General features: G+C 38.1%; 1 long non-coding RNA gene across 1 annotated transcript in view; it reads left to right on the top strand.

The window, feature by feature from the left end:
- Positions 1 to 26,004, top strand: part of LOC133244427 (uncharacterized) — a 100,300-nt gene extending 74,296 nt beyond the window's left edge. The window contains exons 2-4 of the long non-coding RNA XR_009735402.1: positions 16,631 to 16,772; positions 17,447 to 17,541; positions 25,026 to 26,004. This is a non-coding gene — a long non-coding RNA (uncharacterized LOC133244427). The remainder of the gene's footprint in view (positions 1 to 16,630; positions 16,773 to 17,446; positions 17,542 to 25,025) is intronic.
- Positions 26,005 to 26,222: the final 218 nt, after the last annotated feature.

Below are 26,222 nucleotides of genomic sequence, written 5' to 3'. Positions count from 1 at the left end.
TGTGTTACATAAGGAGTATTCTTTGTTTTACATTTACTTAGAGTTGCTTTTTTCTCCCCAAAATGTTATTTGAATATGAAAATCGGAAGAATCTATGTGTAGCAGGCTTTTAAATCTGAACACAGTGTAAAAACTGAATTCCTTTTTTTAAATGTTGTTTGAGTGAGGTCAAGTGCCCCTGCTAATATAAATACAAAACTGGCTCTTCTGTTTCCTCTTAAAAGGTGTCAAAGTAATGTTAAAAAGTTCCAGAGTTTCCTAAATAAAAATTCTCAATGTGGGCATACAGTACTGGGGGCCAGATCATTTTCTAATGCCACTTACATATATTTATTGAGCAGCTACTCACCATAAGGATCTGTGTTAGATACTCTGAAGGACTTTGAGGAGCACCAGTTCCCACCAGGACCCAATTTGTTACTTTGTGTTGTATTCCTCTTCTCCATACAGCAAGAACACTGAATATTTCTTTAATTTTTTATCTATCTGACATGGTGGATGTTCACTAAACTTATTGTGGTGATTACCTCATGATTCATGTGAATCAAATCATTACGCCATACACTTTATACAGTTCTGGATATAAATTATATCTCAATAAAACTGGAAGAAAAAAAGTTTTTTCTTTGTAACATGACCTCCTCTATGGATAGCTATGGAATTTAGGTGCAAAATATTAAAGATAATAAAGGAAAGGGGATGACACGCTTTCTGCAGTGAATTGTTTATTTAACCCAAACACACATGAAAACCTAATTCCAGAAGCATTTGCTGTCATTGTTCTATTTATATTTAATGACTTGGAGAAAAAAATAAGGCATCTTACACAAATAGCTTCTCTTTTCTAATAAAAGAGATTGTCAGATATAGTCAAGTCATTATAGATAGAAATGTGAGCTAGATTATTAAGACTCTGACTCATTCATCTTGCTTCGTGGCAGCTTTCCAAAAGGGAAGATAGAAACCAAGACGTATGAAGGTTTGCTCATGTTTCTTTCCCTTGTGCAATCTAGTTCCCTCTCGGTCTGTTTTTGGTTACTGTCAGATTGATTCCAGGGAGACAGCATTATGATCAGATTTATCATGTGTTTAGGAAAAAACCTTCCTTGGATTACTTAGCATTGAAAAAAATGATAATTTGTATTGAGCCTTTGATCTTGGATCAGTTAAACCCATGAAGAATGAGTTGGAAGTGCGGGAAACACGTCCTGGAGTAATTTTGATGGGATTACTAAACTTTCCATCCTGGCTGTAGAGAAGATAAAAGTGGTGCTTCTCTAATTTAATAAAAATGCAAGATAAGTGAGGGATCTGTTGATGAAAGGGACAAACACTCCCATTTACGTTGGTCCATTTAGAATATTCTGATGAAAACTTTAATACACTTGAATTCTGGGCTTTATTGTGGTAGAAGGTGCTCACTTGTCTGTAAAATGAAGTGCTTTTTCTATTCCTATAGAAGGAAGATGTACTGGCCTAAAAAATCTAGATGCAGAAGACATTGAAAGCATTATGATAGTGTGCTTGGGCCTTCCTTTAGTCACTGAGAGTATTTTATTTTTGGCACATAGTAAATGTCAGGCATTTTGATAGGCACATGAAAATGTTTTTATAGAAGAAGAAATGGTTCCCATATCATATAATAAAGATCAGGTCTGAAATTTGAATCCATGTTTGTACTTTTCTAAAATCTTTTCTATTAATAAGAGGTGATAGAGCTTGATTTTTGAGAGTGTGGGCTCTACCAACTGTTAGCTGTCAGTCCTGAGAAAGAACTGCCTTTGCTTGAAGTGAAAAGAACCATGGCTCTTAGCAGAATAATGAGGCTTAGAATAAGACCCAAAGTTGCTGCTGTGAGTTTCCAAGATCCGATAGGAGGTGAAAGAAGTCGGGAAAATTTCCCAATTGGCTCTACGTTTGTTTGTCAGAAAACAGTGCCTGACAAAATGTGGATTAGAAATAAATACTAATGGTGATGGTAGAGTTAAAATTTCAGTAACAAAACCAGACAGCAGTTACCCTGATACCTCTGAATTTGTAAACTAAACCTTTGATTTTTTTTTGACTATTTGGGGACCCGAAAGGAATTTTAGCTCAGAAGACACTTATTTGATATAAGTTTATGTTTGGTATTTATTTCCTTTTCTTTCTCTTTCCTTCTTCTAAGAAGTAAAGTTAAATTTCAGCATGTGTCTTATAAGGGAGTTTAGGTTACGGTGATTTAGTAAAACACAGGAAAACAAGAAAATGTGTCACACATACCAAATTAACAATGTTGAGCTATGTTACTAATACATGTAAGTTCAGTTTTGTTTAACACTATCTGCCAAAATAAATTTTATTTCTTATAACTTGAAGTGTGTGTATGTATTATAGTTTATTATGTATTGTTAATTCTACTGTTTTGGCTGCAATAAAATTAATTTTGAAAAAATGGAATGTTGAAAGGAGGACACATATTTATTAAGATTTATTCAAGATGACAAGCATTGCTAGAGGAAGAATAAAAATTAAAAACATCTTCATGGGGGCAGCAAGCTTGAACCTGGGAAGATGGTGTTGAGGGTCAATTCCGAAAAGTGAGGTGTGAATGAAAATAGGAGGGTTAGAAACTATGTGATGTCAAGGGTAAGACAATGTCAGAAGAATGGACTGGGACATGTAAAGTGGGAATGAGCATGCTGACACTCTCGTTTTTATGTGGCATTTAGTATGCAGTGGAAGTGATTATTCAAAGGAATCCAACAGGATCAGGCTTTTTCATTGTGTCAAATAGCCTGGGTACCAAAAGGCTTCACATGAGTGAATTCTACTTATAACATTGTGCACCTTTTGTTGTTGTTTTGTTCTCAGGGAACATTTGACTTCAAATAAATAACACATCTTGATAATTATTTCTCCTCTGGAGAAATTTTGTGCAAATGAACTAGGAAGTGTGAAGTCATAAGCTAAAATCTAATCTTAGGAAAACCATGATGTCTCATTTCTCTTTCCTCTAAAAGGTGAAATCAAAGAGAAATAGAGGGTCGTTTTCCACTGATGGTTGAAAGGTGTTGAAGAAATACAGAGCATAAACCTATCATTTCCACAGCCCTGAACTATGCTGTCCTCTGAATGCAAGATGGAAAACTGAAGTTGCAGCTTATTGCAGTTGGCCTCTTGTGACCCATGATTAACTTCAGTGTAATTTAAATAGCAGAAGTAACCCAAGTAAGAAAGAGGCAGCTCCTAATATCGATCTAGGCAGTAATATCAAGGGGAACATCAACTACCAACTTTTCATGGACAGCTGTGATTTCTTATCTCTATCTCAGTGGAAGAATAAAATCAAAATTATGGTTTACTGAGCTGAAGAAGAGTCTGACTCATGGGTTATGGCCTCAATTAATTTCTGAGTTCTTTCTTCAAGTCTAAAGCATGACCTAGTCAGGTTCAACACTAATTCATGCAGCTGTCACATTTATAACTGAAATACTGGGGGAGAGAGACAGGGGAAGACACCTCCAGGAAATAGATGATTTGAGTTGTAAGCAATTCCTGTTATCCAGCTAAGAGAAAAGCGGGAACCACAGAGATTGAATGTAAAAAATTTATTTATAATTTTAGATTGCCAGTATGGAAATGGAAAAGGTCCCTGGCTGTATACAGCCCCAAATGTAAATAGATTCATTAGCTGTTAACTGTGTAACACCTCGTCTATTATTCTGAATTTACCATAAACTCTTTTTTTAAAGGCATCAATTTTTTTTTAAAACTTGTCTGGAATATAAATGGAGCTACGTTTCTCCAAATAGAATTGCTTCTGAAATAGCAAGACCTGGGAAACACTCACAGCTACTCTGTATCAGCGTTACAATAGTAAGGCCCAGAAAATTTCAGCTCTAGGGTATCCGGTCCTCAGCCTGTTGACCTGGCAGTGTATCAAGAGTGAGCCTGCATTGCTTCAAGCCCTTTCAGATAGAATGTTTCAGTGAGAGCTTTTTATGGGGAGGTCATTTTTTTCTTTCTTAAGATCATTTATCACTTAGTATATAAACCAATATTTACTTGAATCTGTCACAAAGACTCAAACTTATTCCAGAACATATTAAAGGGAATGTGTAGAATATGTGTGTACAAAAGAAGGGCTGTCGGTTCCCATATTTTGGGCAATTGTAAAGTACCTCTTCCCTTCCTCTCCTTTACTGACCTCACTCAAGTGTTCTTGCCCTGTCTTACAAAAAACTCTGGCTTGTGTGTATTTCACACAAAGCTAGCTATTGGGCTAAAGACTGTGGACAAGAGAAAGAGAAGCTTGCAATTTTCTAATTTTTGTGGTTAAGAAAACACAGTGATATGACTATAGTTAGGGCAGGCAAAAGCAAATCCCTGCTTTGCCACTGATAATTACCATCTCTGGAAAATTATTTGACTTTTCTAAATATCAGTTTCCCTGACTGTCAAATGAAAAAATGAGAGCATCTATATCCTCAAGTTGCTGTGAGGGTTAAAAGAAATCATGTACATGAATGTGTCTCAATTAATTTCCAAATCACTCTGTGAAATGAAATTCTTATTACAAATATTTCTCACCCTATGGATGAGGAAACAAAGCCTTACAGAAATAATTAAAATTAACTAACATTCCCCAGGCCATGATGTTGACAAGTGTGGGACATGATAGTCAAACCCGGCTCTGCTTGACTCTAAGGCCTGAACTGTTCACCATCACATGATCCTCCCTTGTAAGCATTCACTAGTTTCTAGTGAGAAAGGATTCCAGTCATTGGCAGAACTCCAGTGCATATTATCTGTATTTTTGATATGTGTAATTTGGCCTATTACAATTGTAGAGAAAGCTGTTTCCAGTTTTCATACCATACGACTGGCTGAACCATTTCTAATCAAAACTTTGGTTATTATTTTAAAGTCCCAGATCTGAAAACTTCTCAAGTGTTTCTATAGCTTGATAGCTAACAGATAAGTCCCAAAGGGTATGTTGCAGTGGAAGTCCTGGAGCTCAGGATGGGCAGAGCGAATCAGAAACCGGTAGAAAAAGACTTTTCTTTGGGTGTTCTGCAATTATGCTTACATTCACAAATGTTAACTCAGTTGCCTCCTAATTGAAATGACAAATAGAACTGCCTTTCCTTAAGCCAGTACTCAAAAATCCAAACCATAGATAAAATTAGTCCTGTAGGAACGGATAGCTCAGGAGCTTATTCCAGTAGATCTTAACCATTTGACCTCAGGACCCCTTTATGAGGATCCCCAAGTGTGTGCTATGTGTGTTAAACATCTATGGTTTGTGTGTTACATATCTATTTCTGGAGTCCATGTTAAAAATTTAAATTGAGAAAATTTGCATTTGAAAATAATAATAAACCCATTATGTTTTGAGTAGATGTAAACTGACAGCATAAATAACATTTTTCAAATGAAAAGTGACTGTATTTTTCATTAAAAAATTAACCTGGAAAGTTAATGTTTGTGCAAATCTTTCTGATGGCTTAATAGAAGATAGTTGAATTCTCCTATCTGCTTTTGCATTTAATTTGTTATGTCATCACACTTCACGTTGATTCTGCAAAACAGTACTGATCACTCGTGAGAGAATGAGAGAGAAAGGAACATAGAATTTTAGAGTTATTAAAATAGTTTTGTCATTACAGATCCCCTGAATGGGTCTTGAGGACTTTCTGGGATTCCTGAACCACATTTTGAGAAGTACTCCCTTGGCCAATAAACTTGAAGCATGAGGAATGTCTTTTGATACTGCTAGTCTAATTGATAGTACAATAATATTCATGGCTGAAATCATTCAAGCTTAAAATATAGACTATTTAGTAGCATAATGTATTGACACATGCTTGGATTTGTAAGTTCTAAAACTTTTACACAAACTTCAGGAAGGTCAGGGAACTTTGTCACTATTGATTTGCAAAGGTGAAAAATAGTATTTATTTCTATGATTTTTGTTTGTTTAGAGCCCTATCTGACATTCTATATGCCATTTAACAGAGAGTGTTTGCTGTGAAATTCAAATATATACTCCTTTCTGGTGCCCAGGTGCCACAAATCCATCAGGCGCCCATTGTAAAATCAAGCCTGTGGGAATCTAGATGGCTTTCTCTTGTAGGGTTCCCAGAAAGTCCAACTCTTCCCACTTTTCCTACTTGCTATTTAAACTATGTGAACTGGAACCATTAGGAGACCAGTGTCCTCCAAGCTCCGTGAAGCCTCAGTTTACAGTAGACTGTGTACTTTGGCAGGCTGCTTGGGAGCACACAGCCTGGCTCCCCACCAGTTACAGTCCCATAGATTCTCTTCTTTTCCTGCTTCCCAACATTGTTCTTAAGGTACCATAGTTACATTTCTGGGGCTCAAAGCAGGTCAGCCTGCCCCTGAACACATTCCCCTAATCACCTCTCTTCAGAGTACTGCCTGCTTTTCTCCAGCCACTGGAAGGAATTACTCAATTGCCTGCAGTTTCTTGGAGCCTCACTTATTTATATAGCTTGTTTCCAATCGTCTGTTAGTTGTATTTAGATAACTCTAAAATATAAGAAATCTTGAAATAAACCTGATACTGATGTTATTAAGATTTTCATGGGTATACTCAGATATGCAGATGACACCACCCTTATGGTAGAAAGTGAAGAGGAACTAAAAATCCTCTTGCTGAAAGTGAAAGAGGAGAGTGAAAAAGTTGGCTTAAAGCTCAACATTCAGAAAACTAAGATCATGGCATCCAGTCCCATCACTTCATGGGAAATAGATGGGGAAACAGTGGAAACAGTGTCAGACTTTATTTTTTTTGGCTCCAAAATCACTGCAGATGGCGATTGCAGTCATGAAATTAAGAGACACTTACTCCTTGGAAGGAAAGTTATGACCAACCTAGATAGCATATTAAAGAGCAGAGATATTACTTTGCCAACAAAGGTCCATCTAGTCAAGGCTATGGTTTTTCCAGTGGTCATAAATGGATGTGAGAGTTGGACTGTGAATAAAGCTGAGTGCCGAAGATCTGATGCTTTTGAACTGTGGTTGTTGGAGAAGACTCTTGAGAGTCCCTTGGACTACAAGGAGATCCAACCAGTCCATCCTAAAGGAGTTCAGTCCTGGGTGTTCATTGGAAGGACTGATGCTGAAGCTGAAACTCCAATACTTTGACCACCTCATGCAAAGAGTTGACTCATTGGAAAAGACTCTGATGCTGGGAGGGATTGGGGGCAGGAGGAGAAGGGGACGACAGAGGATGAGATGGTTGGATGGCGTCACCGACTTGATGGACATGAGTTTGGGTAAACTCCAGGAATTGGTGATGGACAGGGCGGCCTGATGTGCTGCGAAAGAGCCGGACATGAGTGAGCGACTGAACTGAACTGAACTGAACAACATCTTTAAAACCATTGTTATTTTTGACGTTGTGTCCAAATCCTTAAAATTTAATAAGCTCATGCATCTTGCAACATGTATAAATTGTAAAACATTATATGAATGATATACAGTGTTCTAAATTGTAGACCAAAGTTCTAATTTGTATGGCATTATATTAATTATCACATGAAATGTCAATTATGATGTGTTCATAAAAAGAATATAGTAACAGTCATATAACTCTTTTTAGTTTACTAAGTTCTTTCACAGAAATTTTTATTTAATACACAAGAAATGCTATTTCAGGCAGTAGCTATAATTTCTGTTCTATATATGAAGAGGATAACTTTTGTCTAAGGAAGTTTAATGGAGAAGGCAATGGCACCCCACTCCAGTACTCTTGCCTGGAAAATCCCATGGACGGAGGAGCCTGGTGGGCTACAGTCCATGGGGTTGCGAAGAGTCGGACGCGACTGAGCAACTTCACTTTCACTTTTCACTTTCATGCATTGGAGAAGGAAATGGCAACCCACTCCAGTATTCTTGCCTGGAGAATCCCAGGGATGGGGGAGCCTGGTGGGCTGCCGTCTATGGGGTCACACAGAGTCGAACACGACTGAAGTGACTTAGCAGCAGCAGCAGCAAGGAAGTTTAAGGACTTTGCTTGAGTAACTGACAAAGCTGTTGCCTAATGATAGGTCTTCAGATTGGAAAGTCAATACCCTTTCTACTACACTGGTGTTCTGTAAAATCATTTATTTTCATACAAATTAAATGTATCTACCATATCCATACACTCAAATGTGCTATATGCATGAATTAAAATTTTTAATCTTACTACTTGCTGCTGCTGCTGCTGCTAAGTTGCTTCAGTCGTGTCTGACTCTGTGCGAGCCCATAAACGGCAGCCCACCAGGCTCCTCCGTCCCTGGGATTCTCCAGGCAAGGCAAGAGTGGGTTGCCATTTCCTTCTCCAATGCATGAAAGTGAAAAGTTAAAGTGAAGATGCTCAGTCGTGTCTGACTCTTAGCGACCCCATGGATTGCAGCCCACCAGGCTCTTCCGCCCATGGGATTTTCCAGGCAAGAGTACTGGAGTGGGGTGCCATTGCCTTCTCCAATCTTACTACTTAAATGAGCATGTATTAAAAGTAGCTTGATTTACTGTAAATGAAAAAACTAATATTTTGCTTAAAAAAAGAAAACAAATACAATGAAAATAAAACAAAGTTATCAAATTCTAGTTAGAGACTATTGCCTGCTAAAACACTGAGGTCCTATATTTCTGCTGTTAAATAGGGAAAATATCTTGAGACTGAGAAGATGTTAACATCACACAATTCCAAACTGAGGCTTCCTCTCTTAAAGATTAAATTGAACAAGGAAAACTTTAACTTTTTGCTATGTGTGATAATTTTAGTACAGCATGTGTACTGAAGTTGTAGTATGATGTATCTGAAAAAGTAGTGGAAGAAAAGGCATTTAACTAGAGAAAAGGTTAAAGTTTATAATAAAAGTAACTGAGGAGAATTTACCCAAATTCATTGAAAGGTGCTTTGTACTTGTCTGGGAGGAAGGGAAGGGCTTCCCTGAGAGCTCAGTTGGTAAAGAGTCTGCCTGCAGTGCAGGAGATCCCGCTTCCATTCCTGTGTTGTGAAGATCCATTGGAGAAGCGATAGGCTACCCACTCTAGTATTCTTGGGCTTCCCTTGTGGTTCAGCTGGTAAGGAATCCGCCTGCAATGCAGGAGACCTGGGTTTGATCCCTGTATTGGGAAGATTCCCTGGAGAAGGGAAATGCTACCCAGTCCAGTATTCTGGCCTGGAGAATTCCATGGATTGTATAGTCCATGGGGTCAAAAAGAGTCAAACACGACTGAGCACCTTTCACTTGGAATTGGAGGTAACACAGTGATGGGTAAAATTCAGATCCCATTTAAAAGGGTTTTCTGTTTAGGGGAAAAACATGTGTCAATGATTCTAATTAGGAAAGAAGATAGGATAGACCCACATTCCCAACTTTTTCGTATCTGGACAGTGTGATTTTGGAATAAATGGAAAGAGGCTTTTGTAGCTTCCTGGGCCCGCCTGACTGTCCTGTGGGTTAGGGGGCCAAGATTTCTGTACACTTACAGACCACTTGTGGCTCAACAGAGCACAGCTGCACACTGGGTGGACACTCTGCCATGTAAAACTGATGAGAAGACCATAGAAGATTAAAACATGGTCCCTGACAGCAAGGAGTTCATAGTTTCTTCTGGAAGCATTTCTAGGGCATCTTTTACAAGTGAGGTGCTGCAACAGATCCCATGGGCACATGACACATTCATATTAGGCAGAGGATTGAGTTTTACCACGGAGAGAAAATTGTTGAGCATCTACACCTCGTGATAACATAGCAACAGACATTGTAAACTTATGAGTATTCGAGAAACAACTATGTGTTTCTCTACCAAATTGAATTTTTTTCCATACTGAAGTTGTTTTATACACTTTATGGTCATAAATTTGAGTATATGCATTTCAGTTCTTTGAGCAGCCTTATTAAAAATGAATAAAAACTTTAAGCTAATGTCTTTCTTTCCAGAAGAACGAAGTTTATTGGCAACTGACATTGTAAGAGGCATCATAATGGTGCCTAATATGATTTATTTGAACCTTACAATAATCCTACAGAACCAGAATTCTACACCCGTGGCAGATTCATGTTGATGTATGGCAAAACCAATACAATATTGTAAAGTAATTAGCCTCTAATTAAAATAAATAAATTTAAATTAAAAAAATATTAAAAAATTCCATTCCATACCACAATGACACACCACTGTATGTTTAGTATAATAATATACTGAAGAAACTTATGACATCAAAGCTTGGCAAGGAGCTGAAGTAACTGAGACTCTTAAAACATGTCTGTAAGCATGTAAAATAATAAAGCCAAACTGGAAAACATTTTGCACGTTTTAGGTCAAACACACCCCAAAAAAAGATGTCCTTTTCATTATAGGGGACTGGAATGCAAAAGTAGGAAGTCAAGAAACACCTGGAGTAACAGGCAAATTTGGCCTTCAAGTACAGAATGAAGCAGGGCAAAGGCTAATAGAGTTCTGCCAAGAAAACACACTGGTCATAGCAAACACCCTCTTCCAGCAACACAAGAGAAGACTACACATGGACATCACCAGATGGTCAACACTGAAATCTGATTGATTATATTCTTTGCAGCCAAAAAAAAAAAAAAAAATTCCATTTTACAAAGAAAGAATCTTGACTAAAGAAAGGAGTACAGAATAGACAAAGACCCAGCATTTCGGACTTCAAAGCTGATCCTCTTTCACTGTAATATGTACTGCAGTTTTGAAATCTGTCTCTATTAATTTTATTCTTGACTTAATGAAACAGAAACAGCAAACTGTTCGTTGTTAGAATTATGTTCCTTCTTTATGTACTTCACACTGATAAACACACATGCACATAGACACACTCCTATACACATACATTAAGAATATAAATGATAATACTACTTTACTTTAAAAGTATGAAATCATCTATTTCTTTAAAAATGCATGGTTTTGGTAGTGGGAGTGGACCTATAAAACTGTTCAGTAGTTAATCAACAAGGTTACAGGATCCCAATAAAATGAAAATCCCCTGGCAGATGCACTAAGAGTCACATACTGAGTCTCTCTGGGGAGTCTCCACTCTCAGACAGTTTTAATAGATTTTAGATTGAATACTTGCTTTCTGGAAAACTTGGAGTTCAATAATGCAAGGGAGTCTTAGTGATCCAGGAGAGTTTCTCAAACCTCTATGTACAAGTTCCAATTCAACAGATATGAGATAAAGCCTGTGATTGTATTTCTACCAAGCTCATAGGTGAGGCTGAAAATGCAGATGCTGGGGCCTCATTCTGAGGAGCAATCAAGGTACAATCCCTAAACCAGAGCTAGGCAGTGAATTGTTGGTTACCGGTCAGCAATGGGTTAGGCACAGAAAATGAAAGTAAGCATTCAGAAACTTTTGAAGCATTTTGAAAAAGTGTTTTTTTGTTTACTGTATATAATAACAAAATTGGGACTCATGCTTTATATATCCCTATTTTTAAATTTCTGGTAACTCATTTTTATTATATTTCACAAAAATACTGGTCTTTGTATATACATATAAATGATTTTTCTTCACAAATGATTTGAGAAGCACTGGTCTAGAACAATGTCCCTGGCCTAATAAAACTTACAATAAAACTGGAGAACTATGACAAGAAATCATAAACACAAGACAGAATATGGTAGAGACCATAAAAGAAAATAAGAGTTTTGAGACTTCTGTATTAACTAAAACAGCTTTCTCTAGGAAGTCAAGTGTTTTCTCTTTTCAGTAGCATATTTGTACTAAAAAGATGAGTGATAATGACAATCCCACAGGGGTTTTCTTTAAAATTTATATGTAGATAATTGTTAATATTTTATTTTTTTCATCATTGCCAAAATTAGTTCTATGGATTACTTTATTGTGTCTATTTCAGTGAGAAGTTTGCCTCAAATAGTCAATACCTATCATATATCAAAGAAAAGTTTCCTAAGAAGGCAAACATTTTTTCTTGAATGACTTTTTTTTGTTGTTATCATTGACAATATATTTCAAAGTGCTCAGGGAGATGTGTGTGGATATTTTTTCTTTCAGTGCCAAAATTAGCTCTTGATTATGACTTATAAATGATGCTGGTACATGACAATAATAAAAAGTAAAAGAATAAAACCTAGTTTATTTTGAAACCTGAAGTCACAGTTAATCAGTTTTATTTAGTGTCAGTAGGACTAACAACAGTATCTATAATTTGTGATGAGAGTTACTAAGATTGTTATATTTATAAAAATTGGTGATGGAGGAAAAATAAGCGCTTTGTTGTCATAAAGAAGACAATTAAAATGGAAGGTACACTAATGTAATGGTTGTTTAGAAATGGCTACTTCATATTTATCTTCCTTCAGCCTTAAAAATATCCAAGCCATTAGGAGAAGAGACAGAGAGGGGAGGAGATGGGGAGGCCTAAGAAGGAGAAGTGAAGGGAGACAGAAACTAGCGATGATGGAATATTAGCATTGGAGTAGTGGATAAAACAGGAGGTCTGGAGTTTGAAGACTTGGCATTTAATTCTTGGGCAAAGAAAGATTGGGAATGTGCTATTGCCTTTGAATATCCAATTTCTTAGCTGTAAGATATAAAAGCAATGCAATACAGTGTAAGAAAAGGCTTTGTGAACTGTCACACACTATACAAATGTCAATTATCATTAATAAGACTCCCAGAGAAAGCAGGGTGAAAAACCTCTGTTTTGACCACTTTTTAGGTCAAAACCTATGAGACCTCCACATGCATAAATTGAAATTTGTTTCTTATTGTCCTGTTAATCTGTCTTATGTCAATTTCATTATTAGTCCATCCACAAGAACTCAAGAGTAGTGGATGCAGAAATTTCTACCTCCTTAACAATGGCATACTTTCTTGTATGGTTCACACTGAGAAAGAAAATCTACAAGAGGGATTTGGACAATGGGATCTGAAAGCAGGGGAATTCAGAGCAAAAGTGTTTCTCTCTCCCTTGTATGCAGAGCCCCATAGAAAACCTATAGTAAGAAACTGAGAAACATTACAAAATGCTTGAATAGTGCAGGGAACACTGCTTTCTCACCTGCCATCAGCGCCAAGATGACCACTCCACTACTGTGCACTGCCTTGATGGAAGGCATGGTGCTGCAGCATTCCGTTAGATGTGTGGCTTTCCAGGCTTTGCCCTCCTTACCCACCAAAGTACTGATTTCAAATGTCACTTGTCCTCATAGTCTAGATATCTTTTATAATTAAACTTAGAGAAGTTCTTTAAATGGCTGACCTTTTCTTTTTCTCTTTAATGTCTGTTTCTCCTTTGCACTAGAACATAAACACCAAGAAGCTAGACACTTATCTTGTTAATTAAAGTATCTCCTTGCCTAGAACAGTGTCTGACAAATTACTGGGCATTAAAAAATCAATATTGATGAGTGAGTAAATGAAGAAAGTGGCAAAAGATTTTCTTACGGTGCAGATTCAGATGGTTATCAGAAAGGAAATGATATGACCTTATGATTGCCAGCATGCATGGGTTCAGATGATAAAACATTTGTTTTCCAAAAGAAAAAAAAATCCATGGTAATGTCATTTTTGGGGTAGCTAGTAATCTGAATTCTCCATCTTTGTTTTTCCCCTTTTGCCTCTTCCTCTCATCTTTGGCCTTTTCTACCCTTCTGTCCCTTCCCTCATCACTTAATCCACTGTCAGTTCTGTCCTGGAGAGGAGCTCCAGGTCCTTACTGTCCAACCAGGAATAAGCTCATGTTTTTTAGTCTTACGGAACACGTGCAATAGAACAGTATTTCTCTTCCCCTGTTGGCTGCACTTCCATAGTGGTTTTTATAGGATATTACTGCTAAGTCACTTCAGTCGTGTCCGACTCTGTGCAACCCCATAGATGGCAGCCCACCAGGCTCCCCCATCCCTGGGATTCTCCAGGCAAGAGCACTGGAGTGGGTTGCCATTTCCTTCTCCAATGCATGAAAGTGAAAAATGAAAGTGAAGTTGCTCAGTTGTGTCCAACTCTTAGCGATCCCATGGACTGCAGCCTACCAGGCTCCTCCATCCATGGGATTTTCCAGGCAAGAGTACTGGAGTGGGGTGCCATTGCCTTCTCCATTATAAGATATTATGCTAACAGGATTTCTGTTTCTTTTGTTTCTTATCACATTTGAGGAATATAAGGGGGGATAAAAGGACAGGACTAGAAGCTAGAGGGCTACAGAAAATTCCATTATGCAACGTAAGTTACTGTCATGGTGATGGTAACTTAAGACTCTGCAGAGTCTTCAAAAAGTGGTTTCAAATGCCCAAGTGCATAGCGGTCACCCAGTAGCAGATTTTGATTCAGCGGTGAACCTGAACAGTTTGCATTTCTAATAAGCAACCAGGTAGACCACACATCCACACTTTAATTAGGCTCTCTAGATAAATCTTTTCATTTCTCATCCCTGCCTTATAGTCTACTACAAACAGAATTGGGTAAAGGAAAGAACAAAATGATTTTGGTATCAGCTATAACTGGATTTGAAATCTGGTTTCCTTAATTCCTTAGAAGACATTGGACAAGGATTACTTTTTAGGTATAAGTAATCTACATCTCATTATCATTTGTAATATGGAGCTAATATCTCTTACAAGATTACTATAAGAATTAAATATTTCTGTTTTTCAAACCATTTTTACATGGGGTCTAGACTACTCCCTCTATTTTCCTTGCCCATTATAAATTCTTTAAGATGGCATGTAAGGATTGTCACAATTCAGCCCCAAGTTCTATTTCAAACTCCATCTATTTATTGATGGAATTCCAGTTGAGATATTTCAAATCCTCAAAGATGATGCTGTTAAAATTCTGCACTCAATATGCCAGAGAATTTGGAAAACTCAGTGGTGGCCACAGGACTGGAAAAGGTCAGTGTTCATTCCAGTCTCAAAGAAAGGCAATACCAAAGAATGTTCAAACCACCTCACAATTGCACCCATTTCACATGATAACAACATTCTCCAAGTGAGGCTTCAATAGTATGTGAACTGAGAACTTCCAGATGTTCAAGTTGAATTTAGAAAAGGCAGAGGAACCAGAGATCAAGTTGCCAACATCGATTGGATCATAGAAAAAGCAAGAAAGTTCCAGAAAAACATCTACTTCTGCTTTATTGACTACATCAAAGCCTTTGACTGTGTGGATCACAACAAACTGTGGAAAATTCTTCAAGAGATGGGGATACCAGATCACCTTACCTGCCTCCTGAGAAATCTGTATGCAGGTCAAGAAGCAACACTTAGAACCTAACATAGAACAACGGACTGGTTCCAAATTGGGAAATGAGTATGTCAAGGCTGTATATTGTCACTCTGCTTATTTAACTTATATGCAGAGCATATCATGTGAAATGCTGGGCTGGATGAAGCACAAGCTGGAATCAAGATTGCTGGGAGAAATATCAATAACCTCAGATATGCAGATGACACCACCCTTATGGCAGAAAGCGAAGAGGAACTAAAGAGCTTCTTCATGAAACTGAAAGAGGATAGTGAAAAGCCGACTTAAAAGTCAACATTCAAAAACCTAAGATAATGGCATCCAGTCCCATCATTTCATGGAAAATAGATGGGGAAACAATGGAAACAGTGACAGACATTTTTTTCTTGGGCTCCAGAATCACTGCAGATAGTGACTGCAGCCATGAAATTAAAGACACTTGCTCCTTGGAAGAAAGGCTATAACCAACCTAGACAGCATACTAAAAAGCAGAGACATTACTTTACTTACAAAGTCTGTCTAGTCAAAGCTATGGTTTTTCCAGTAGTCATGTATGGATGTGAGAGTTGGACCATAAAGAAAGTTGAGCACCAAAGAATTGATGTTTTTGAACTGTGGTGTTGGAGAAGACTCTTGAGAGTCCCTTGGATTGCAAAGAGATCCAACCAGTCAATCCTAAAGGGAATCAGTCCTGAATAATCATTGGAATGACTGATGCTGAAGCTGAAGCTCCAATTCTTTGGCCACCTGATATGAGCTCAGTTCAGTTCAGTCCCTCAGTCATGTCTAACTCTTTGTGACCCCATGGACTGCAGCACACAAAGCTTTACTGTCCATCTCCAACTCCCAGAGGCATCCTGTCATCTCATCCTCTGTCATCCCCTTCCCCTCCTGGCTTCAGTCTTTCCCAGCATCAGGGTCTTTTCCAATGAGTCAGTTCTTCACATCAGGTGGTCAAAGTATTGGAGTTCAGCTTCAGCATTTTGAATTTACTGATTGGAGCAGTAGATTTATCATCATTAGGTATATAGCCTGTTCTCAAAATAATACATCACTCAGCTGGGCTCATCAAATGTTTATTTACTCTTCAAAGACTTTCTTCAAAGTATCCCTTACCTTATCCATTCATCTTATACTATTACATTACAAACTTTGTTCATTACCAACCAGACTCCCTTATTAAAAGACATGCCCTACAGCTGAGTACATGCTTCTGATATGTCAAATAAAAGGGAGAGGCTTAAAAAAATAAAATACATTACTTAAACTACACCTTAAAACCTTACAGATGCTGCTTTGACTCCCCCTTTACAAAATATTTTGAATTCTGTCAAAGTCTTAAGTGGCCCCTGTTCCTGCAGTAAACAATAAACTTGTCTTTGTTTGATCAAACAGGTTATTTTGCTGGTCTCTTCAGAGACAGGTGAAAGTCAATAATCTCTTCCATGAAAACTACCATCCAGACAAATGTAATTACATTTGACCCTTGAACAAGGCGGACGTTAGAGGAGTCCACCTTCTCTGCAGTCAAAAATCAGTAAGTAAGTTACAGTCGGCCCTCTGTATGTATCCAGTTCCTCCCTACCCATGGATCCATATCCTCAGATTCAATTAACTGTGGATTTTGTAGTACTGTAGTATTTACTATGGAAAAGAAATCAGCATCTATATGAACCCGCACAGTTCAGGCCTGTGTTGTTCAAGGGTCAGCTGTATTACTTGTTATTACTTAAGGGTATTGTGCTTTCTCATAGTCTGTATTTTTACATATCAGTTTGTTTTTTCTAGAATACCATCTTCCTGTCTTTTATTTAACTTTCAAGACTTAGACTAAATGTTGCTTCCTCTGAAATCCTTATTGAAACTCTAGCAACATAAATCACTTAGGCATCTGTGTTCTAATAGCATTCAGAAAGCCTTTTCTATAGGATCCTATTGTTTTCTGATTGTTTGGTTACACATTTTTCTTTCCCAAAGACACTGTGCTCCTTGATTGTAGACAGTGAGCCTCATCTACTTTTTCCTGTGCCTTGAAGAATGAAAGAAGCTTACTAGTTGATCAATAAATATTTGTTGAATGTGGAATGAGCAGCATTTATCTTAGCTATATAGAGAAAGAAGAGGGCAAAGAAATGTTTGTCAGAAGAAACTTGGGCTTATTTTCATAAAGATATCTTTTCATCCTTGATTATATTTTCCTTTTTGTTCTAGGTAACCCTGGGAAGTTAAAAACAAAACAAAACTCTGAAGTAATAGCTCTCTGAGCCAACAAAAGATTGTTGATGCTTCATGCCTCTCTCAAAAAGGTAATTTCTCATTTCCCTTCCATATAGCAATTACAGATGACAATTACGAACATGCAGCTGGCCCAGCCCTTCTAACAGGGTAGCAGATGGCTTTTTCTCCCCCTTAAGGAAAATTTTATATCCTCTGGCATTGGTCTGGATATAAATGTTGTCAGTTTCATGATCTGAAATAAAAGGTGAGCATGTTGTTTAGCCCAATCAGAGCTGGAAGAAGAACCAAGTTTTATAGTGTTGTGAAATTCATGACACTATTGTGGCTAATAAAAATGAAGCCTGATATCGTTATTTGTCTGCTTAAGTATTATTTATTCCCTATGCACAACACATGCCTTATTGGATAGCCTCAATTCACTCAATACTTGGGTTATTGAAGGTAAATTTATACTATGGCAATAGAATTTTTAAATTTCCATCTGAACTGAAATTTAGAAGTTCCAAAAAAATGTCAGAGTTCATGGATAACAACTTTTGACAAGGGCTAAATTAATATTTGCCACATTGAACATTTCCTATAAAACAGTTTGTTGAGACATCAGAGAAATTGTTGAGGAAAAAAGTGAACTAGAGAATACTTATGACAAATAGTGAAACTGGATTGACATTCTACATAGCAAATTAAACTGCTTTTAAAAGGAAGGCAAAATTATGTATATCATATCTCAATTTCTGATCATTTTTGATCATTTGGAAGTATGATTATTTAATAAGTTTAGTGTTAAGTAGTGAGTCTGCTGCTAAGTCTGCTAAGTCGCTTCAGCCGTGTCCGACTCTGTGCAACCCCATAAGACGGCAGCCCACCAGGCTCCCGCGTCCCTGGGATTCTCCAGACAAGAACACTGGAGTGGGTTGCCATTTCCTTCTCCAGTGCAGGAAAGTGAAAAGTGAAAGTGAAGTCGCTCAGCCGTGTCCGACTCTTAGCGACCCCATGGACTGTAGCCCACCAGGCTCCTCCGTCCATGGGATTTTCCCGGCAAGAGTACTGGAGTGGGGTGCCATTGCCTTCTCCGAGTAGTGAGTCTAAGATGTTTCTATTTCTCTTTTTTGGCTGTCATCTAAAAATGAAAGAAATAACCTTGCTTATAGTGTAAGCTACTTATCCCATTGAATACTCTGTTTATTTCATATCATAAAGACAATAAGCATTATAACATATTCGTGTTGAGTCTCAGTGATTCTGATATCTTTGTGGCTTGTGTCAATTATATTTTGTAAAAACTTGAATAGGAATTATAACAGTTTATTGTAAGTATATTAAGTATATATTAGTATAAGTATATACTAGTATTAAGTATGGGAGAAGGCAATGGCACCCCACTCCAGTACTCTTGCCTGGAAAATCCCATGGACAGAGGAGCCTGGTGGGCTGCAGTCCATGGGGTCGCTAAGAGTCGGACATGACTGAGCGACTTCACTTTCACTTTTCACTTTCATGCATTGGAGAAGGAAATGGCAACCCACTCCAGTGTTCTTGCCTGGAGAATCCCAGGGATGAGGGAGCCTGCTGGGCTGCCGTCTATGGGGTCGAACAGAGTCGGACACGACTGAATCGACTTAGCAGCAGCAGCAGCAGTATTAAGTATATACTAGTATTAAGTATATATTAGTATTAGGTATATAAGTATATTAAGTATAAGTATATTAAGTTTTGCTTTAAGCATGCATGATCTTAGTAATCCATCAATTCTGCGAGGTAGTAATGGGTCCATTTTGCAAAGGAGACAAAGAATCAGCTAGAAGAAATGATTTCAACAAGTCACATAGTTGTAAATGGTGAAGCTGGTGCCAGAACTCAGAACTCTTGTCCTGCAGAAACAGAACTCTTTGTTCTACAACACACAGATCCCTGTTAATATATTTTAAAATAATTACAGAAGAGATGTTACAGACCTTTCACATAGAATCTGATCAATGTTCATTTTGAGGAAAGGGAACTAATACAGGCATTAGTTTTAATTGCTTCCTCCTTTTGAGAAAAGTAATCATGAAAAGAAATTAAAAGATTGAGTTCAGGATTGATTTTCTTGTCTTTGTAGCAACCCCTGCAGCTTCAAGAAACCTCTAGAAAGGTTTTCTTCAGAGACTGTTTTGACTTCCTCATATTAGAGTATCAGAGACAGTCTCTGTACTGTGTGCAATATTAATCATAGTGGATTGGAACTTAGACATTTCTCTAGGGATGTTCCTTCACTTTGTAAACAGTGTCAGGGCAAAAAAATATATGCTTCTGTGTGGCACAGCATAAATAATTGATGACATCTATTGGTAGTTTCTAACATGGTGGTCCAGTTTCATTTTTTTTTTTCATGTGACTGTCTAGTGTTCCCCACACCATTTATTAATGAGAATGTCATTTCCCTATTGTATGTTCCTGGTTTCTTTGTTGTAAATTAATTGTCAATATGTGTGTGGGTTGATTTCTGGGTCATTTTTCTATTGTGTGTTCTTGGTTCCTTTGTTGTAAATTAATTGTCAGTATGTGTGTGGGTTGATTTCTGGGATGTCTGTTTTGTTTCAATGATCTGTGTGTCTGTTTTTATTTGTTTTGTGGGGAAAGAAAAAGTGGTTCGACTGGGGAGGGGTCCACAAAGATGTCCCCCTCCTGAGATAGATCAAGTGGGGCTAGCTAGGAGGTCCTTTCCCAGGTTAAGTGTCAAGGAGATGGGTAAAGATCACACCAGTCATGGATAGAGAAGTGTTGATGACTAAGACAGTAGCTCTGCTGACCCCACAGCAATTTTGAGGTCAAGGATCGGGTCTTACTCATTTGGGATCAAAATCCACTAGGGACTGTACAGGAAATGCAGGACTTGGAATCCTCCGGTAAAGAGTTCAGAGGCCAGAGGTCATGAAGATGATTGCCTACCTGAGGCTTGAGGAACCTCAGCAAACAAAGGTCACACGTGAGGCTCACTGCTGCATCTGAGTAAGTCTCCTCTCACGCACTGAACAATTCAGATGCACAAGGAGGCCTCCCTGCAAGAGGGAGATTCTATAAAATTCTCTGTTGGAACTGCCCTTAAAACTACATTGTGACTGTTCACTGGGGTTTGGAATGAATTTCTCAGAATTCATCTTTTATCAGGCTTCCCAGGTAGCTCAGCTGGTAAAGAATCTGCCTGCAATGCAGGAGACCCCACTTTGATTCCTGGGTTGAGAAGATCCCCCTGGAGAAGGGATAGGCTACCCACTCCTGTATTCTTGAGCTTCCCTGCTGGCTCAGCTGGTAAAGAATCTGCCTGTAATGTGGGAGACCTGGGTTTGATCCCTGAATTGGTAAGATCCCCTGGAGAAGGGATAGGCTACCCACTCCAGTATTCTGGCTTGGAGAATTCCATGGACTATATAGTCTTTGGGGTTGCAGAGAGTTGGACACAACTGAGCAACTTCCCCTTTTCATCTCATCTCTTTATCATCCAACAGAAAGCAGAACAGAAGCCTTAAAACCTTGATGGAATGAATCTGATCATGTCCAAAATCAACATGGGTGAAGTTTGACCTTTCAATCTATGATGACATGATATTGATTTCATTTCAGGTCTAAAATATTCAGTTCTCTGCCTTGACATCATTGATGAAAACAGTCCAGGATTTGAAATGGAAAGTTTCTTCATGTCTAAATGGTCAAGGACCTTAATTAAAAACAAAAAAATCCAACTGGTTCCAATCATAAGGGTAAAGCATCTCTCTCTCTGGTTCCCAGAAGCCTACACTGGCCTGTTTACTTCTTAATTATCTTTGCATGCTTAAGCTGTATTTTTATACTTTCCTTTTATGAAGTTATCATTAATACAAATGGTAATTATATAAAATCAAGTTACAAAAGTGATTGTATTAATAAATTTCCAATCTATAATTTTTATCATCTCTCTAAAATAATCAAGTACTGGAAAATGTCTGAAGAGATCTCAGAATGTGATTTTTTGAAGGGTGATCAAGGAGTTATGAGCTTCTCCAGTGGCTCAATAGTAAAGAATTTGGCTACAATGCAAGAGATGTAGGAGACCCAGGTTCAATTCCTGAGTCAGGAAGATCCCCCTGGAGGAGGAAATGGCAACTCACTCCAGAATTCTTGCCTGGAGAATCCCATGGACAGAGGAGCCTGGCGAGCTATAGTCCAAAGGGTTGCAAAGACTCAGACAAGACTAAGCAACTGAGCATAAACAAGGAATTATATGATAAGTAACTATAAAGATTAGTATGATTCAGTTCAGTTGCAATAAGACTGCTTGATTTAACAAATAAAAATATAGGGCACACGGTTAAATCTGTATGTCCCAAATGTATATTTGAAAGGATACCCTTGATGATTTTTCTAAGTCCACCTCCAGAGGCCAAGGCTTACTTAGAACATACTTATACTAAAAAAATGCATTTGTTGTTTATCATAAATTCACATTTAGCTGGGCATCCTGTATTTTATCTGGCAACCCTAATTTGGAGGAATCGGCTGTTTGCCATGACACTAAAAGTACTATTGTAATTTTTCATTCTGCATTATACTTATGTCATTAGGCTTATTCATAAGGGAGGAAAGCAAATTAAATTGGCTAACAAAATATTATTGAATGAGATTACCCGGGATTTTTACTCTGTTGGCATTTTTCTCTGCATAATGCTGAAATTTGTATTGACTGAGGAAGAAGATTTGTTGTGAAGTAATTTTGGGGCTGTATGGCTCTGGATTTTGTAAATGGACCATATCGGAAGAAAGTCCCAGCACCCTCAAAGCCCAACTCTTATCATCACAGAACTTTTCAGACTAATGCTTGAATGTGCCCAATGAAAGAGGAGACACAGCTTACATTTATTTCCATGTATATGCTGGAAGGTCAGAGCTTTGTGTCTGAACAATAGCAAAGACCCAAACTTAGGGACAGGAATAAATGTTCTCAGTTCATTAATAGGCTTAGGGAGTTTAGATCAGTTTTGTGATTGACCCATCACATATTTATGGTGAAAGTTAAGTATACATTGCAAAGCCTTTTGAAATCTTAAAGAGCAGGGAACACTATTTAAAGAAAAAGTGGTCTTTAGTTTTATTAAATGTAATAATAAAAGCCACAATTTGGACTTCCTTGGTGATGCAGTGGATAAGAATCTGCCTGCTAATGCAGGCAACGTGGGTTCAATCCCTGACCTGGGATGATTCCACATGCCTTGGGGCATTTAGAGCCCTTGCATCACAACTTCTGAGCCCACCTCTCTGACCCTCAAGCCACAACTACTGAGCCTGTGTGTCACAGCTACTGAAGCTGAAGTGCCTAGAGCCTGTGCTCCACAACAAGAGAAACCAACATAATGAGAAACCTGTGCACCACAAAGAAGAGTGGCCCCCACTCTTCACGACTAGAGAAAGCCCATGTCCAGCCATAAAGACCCAGTGCAACAACAACAACAAAAGAACTAATTTATTCAGCACTTAGTATGTTGTGGCCACTGGATTAATGATCTCAAGTTATTTCCCTTATCTTTTCAATGTTGCCATCAGGTTGGGTGTTTTATCTGCATTTTATAAGGAAGTTTTAAGCTTTCATCCCTGGTTCACGCATTGCCAAGTGAAAAGCTTGCTTTTAAACCAAGTTCTTATGTTAAAAATTTTGTCTTAACCTCCACACTGTTTTGTCACCACTTTGTGTATTGATTTTGCTTTAATGCATGACATGCAAAGCCCTCATAATAAATCCATTTAACTTCAGTTCAGGTTATAGCTTCTTTCCTAAAATGTCAGGCATATTGAAGGTTTAATCACTTGAAACTCAGAAAAACAGATTAGAATGCATTTCTCCAAAGAGCTGAGAAAATAGAATCAGTGAATGTTTTTCTACCTAATAAAATGAATCACATTTTATGTCAACTGATGAGCAGTGTAACTCTCCTGGTAACCAAACTTCTGTCTTTTAATAGTTTCCACCTCAGGGCCAGACTCTTTCAAAAGAGCTGATGTACTCCCAGCATGGCTAACTATTTGCCAGAGGTACCATGGATGATTTACTCTTAATCATGCTCCATAAAGAATATTACCATTTTAAATATGAGTTGCAAGTTCAAGATCAGGAGTTCAAGAGAAGTAATGACAGTATAGCTGGAAGAAGATATTGGGAAGTGGTTGAAATATTTCCAGATTAGTTTCCAGAGTATTGTGTCTTTTCAAGGAAACTAAGGTGGATTGTGAATAATTTTCCTTCAAAGTCATCAGAATAGTGGAGTTTGGAGAACTGACCCACAGCATAGTGACTATGTGATATAAAGCACGTATTTTCTTTAGTGGAATACTGTTGTCCTTTAATGATCAGGAAAATAAAGACACTAAAGATCAGGAAAATAATGATCAGGAAAACCAAAATGAAGGCACAGTCTGTGCTAATTCCCTCCTGTGGTTCTTAGGACACTTTGCCCACCCTAGGTCTTGTTATACCAAGAAGGGGACTGTAACATTCCCCTTTTTCAGAGTTCCTTTCATGGACAGTTTCAATTGTTGCATTAAAGCTGAAGTTTTCCAGTTGTTGAAAAATTTAATGTACCTCTGCTTCTTGTTTATAAATTTTGGCCACAATCTCTATAATTGGAATAATTTGTGAAATTTGTTAATTACTTTATTGACATCATTATTTTACAGTCCTTTGTGCAAACCTCTTAGGTAAGTCAGTGTTATTTTCATCATTTTATAAGTGCAGAGACAGTGGCAAGGCTATTTCTATTAATAGGCTCCAGAATAGAGCACAGTATTGGCTGAAGGTAATGCACACCATGGTGAAACAGCACAGAACTGGGAATCAGAAGATTTATTTGGAGTCTAAACCCTGCTCTTGCCTGCCTGTATGATCTTGGGACCTAACCTATTGAGTTTCTATTTCTTTCTCTGCAAAATGAGGCAGCCAGATTGGAAACCTCAGACATTCCATCTCTATAGTAATTGAGATATAGCAACAGTGATTCTTGTACAAAGGACATTTATTTAATTCTGTTCAACCAACATTAAGCACTTGCTGAATGCCAGGCAACAACATTTTCTGCCCTTAGAGGAGAGCTAAGATCACAGTAAAAGCAGGCATTAGTAGACATCTGAGTCAATAAATGACCAAAGCCTTGAGCCCACTGTTTGCACTGTTGTTTGGGCAACCTTCCTCAGTCATTTTTACATGTGAACTTATAATAACTCTATACTAAAATATTTTGAAAACTCTGTAGCAGCCTTGGATTAATTGAAGACACGAAGGTATCTGAGCACCTGGGCTATGCCTTGAACACACGCATGGTATAAACTCATCAATATTAAATGATTTAAAATATTAGTTGTCACTGGGGTAGGAGTTTTACCTTTGTTTAAGTTTCCAAAGGTGGAAGCACCTTCTTCATGTTTGGCAGGGTCATCCATACTCTATGGAATTTGAGAAATAATAATATTTATGTATTATATTTGTAGATGTTTTATGGTTTTTATCTTTTAATTTACATTGTCTTATTTGATCTTCACCATGTGAGAGTTGGACTGTGAAGAAAGCTGAGCACTGAAGAATTGATGCTTTTGAACTGTGGTGCTGGAGAAGACTCTTGTGAGTCCCTTGGACTACAAGGAGATCCAACCAGTCCATCCTAAAGGAGATCAGCCCTGGGTGTTCATTGGAAGGACTGATGCTGAGGCTGAAACTCCAATACTTTGGCCACCTCATGCGAAGAGTTGACTCATTGGAAAAGACCCTGATGCTGGGAGGGATTGGGGGCAGGAGGAGAAGGGGACGACAGAGGATGAAATGGTTGGATGGCATCCCCGACTCAGTGGACATGGGTTTGGGTGAACTCCGGGAGTTGGTGATGGACAGGGAGGCCTGGTGTGCTGCGATTCATGGGGTCACAAAGAGTCGGACACGACTGAGTGACTGAACTGAACTGAAACCCATGTTAGTTGGCAAGGCAATTCTTATTGTATCCTTTAATTTTTTCCAGCGGAAGCTGAAGTTCCAAGAGTCTAAATAAGCTGTCCAAGATTCTGCAGTAATAAAAAAGTCAGGAGAGTGTAAAAGTACAATTCTTCATTCTTTTCTACCAAATAATTATGCTTCTACCAAAGGTTCCATCAATCACTAAATGCGAAATATGTATACAAAGTGCAGTGCACAGCAGGAGGTGCATGCTAAAACTTATTTCTTCCCCTACTTATTATGTGGGAAGGTAGGAAAAGCGCCTCTTTGAATGGCTTGATTTATTTTTCAGCAGGCTTTGGTTGACTGCCTACCAAAGGCCACACACTGTGCCAGGCTTGGAGGAACAACTGTGGACAAGACACGGTCCTTGCCTTCAAGTTGTTTACTTTCTGCTGCAAAAGACAGACCATCAAATAGGGAGTGATTCCAAAAATGTAGTACCTCTTAGGAGAGGTACCTCCTGAGAGCTCAGGGAGAGACCAGCCCATAAGAGAATTAAAAAAACTAACCCAGGAAATAATCATCCAGGCTGAAATTTGAGAGGTGGAGCTTAATTTTCCTCCTTTGAGTGTAGCTTAGGCTTATTGACTTATTTTCAGTAAAAGAATATGGCCAAAGTGGGGTTTCACTTCAGAGATGAGGTTGTAAAAGACACAAAGCTTTTGCCTTGCTCTCTCTAAGGTCTCTTGTTTTGGGAGAAGTCAGCTGGCATGCTGTTAGGACACTCAGTCTATCATGTAGAAGGCTCACATGACAGGG

This window comes from Bos javanicus, chromosome 3 (assembly GCF_032452875.1).
Source record: "Bos javanicus breed banteng chromosome 3, ARS-OSU_banteng_1.0, whole genome shotgun sequence".
NCBI lineage: Eukaryota > Metazoa > Chordata > Mammalia > Artiodactyla > Bovidae > Bos > Bos javanicus.
This window is presented reverse-complemented; position numbering and strand designations above follow the sequence as displayed.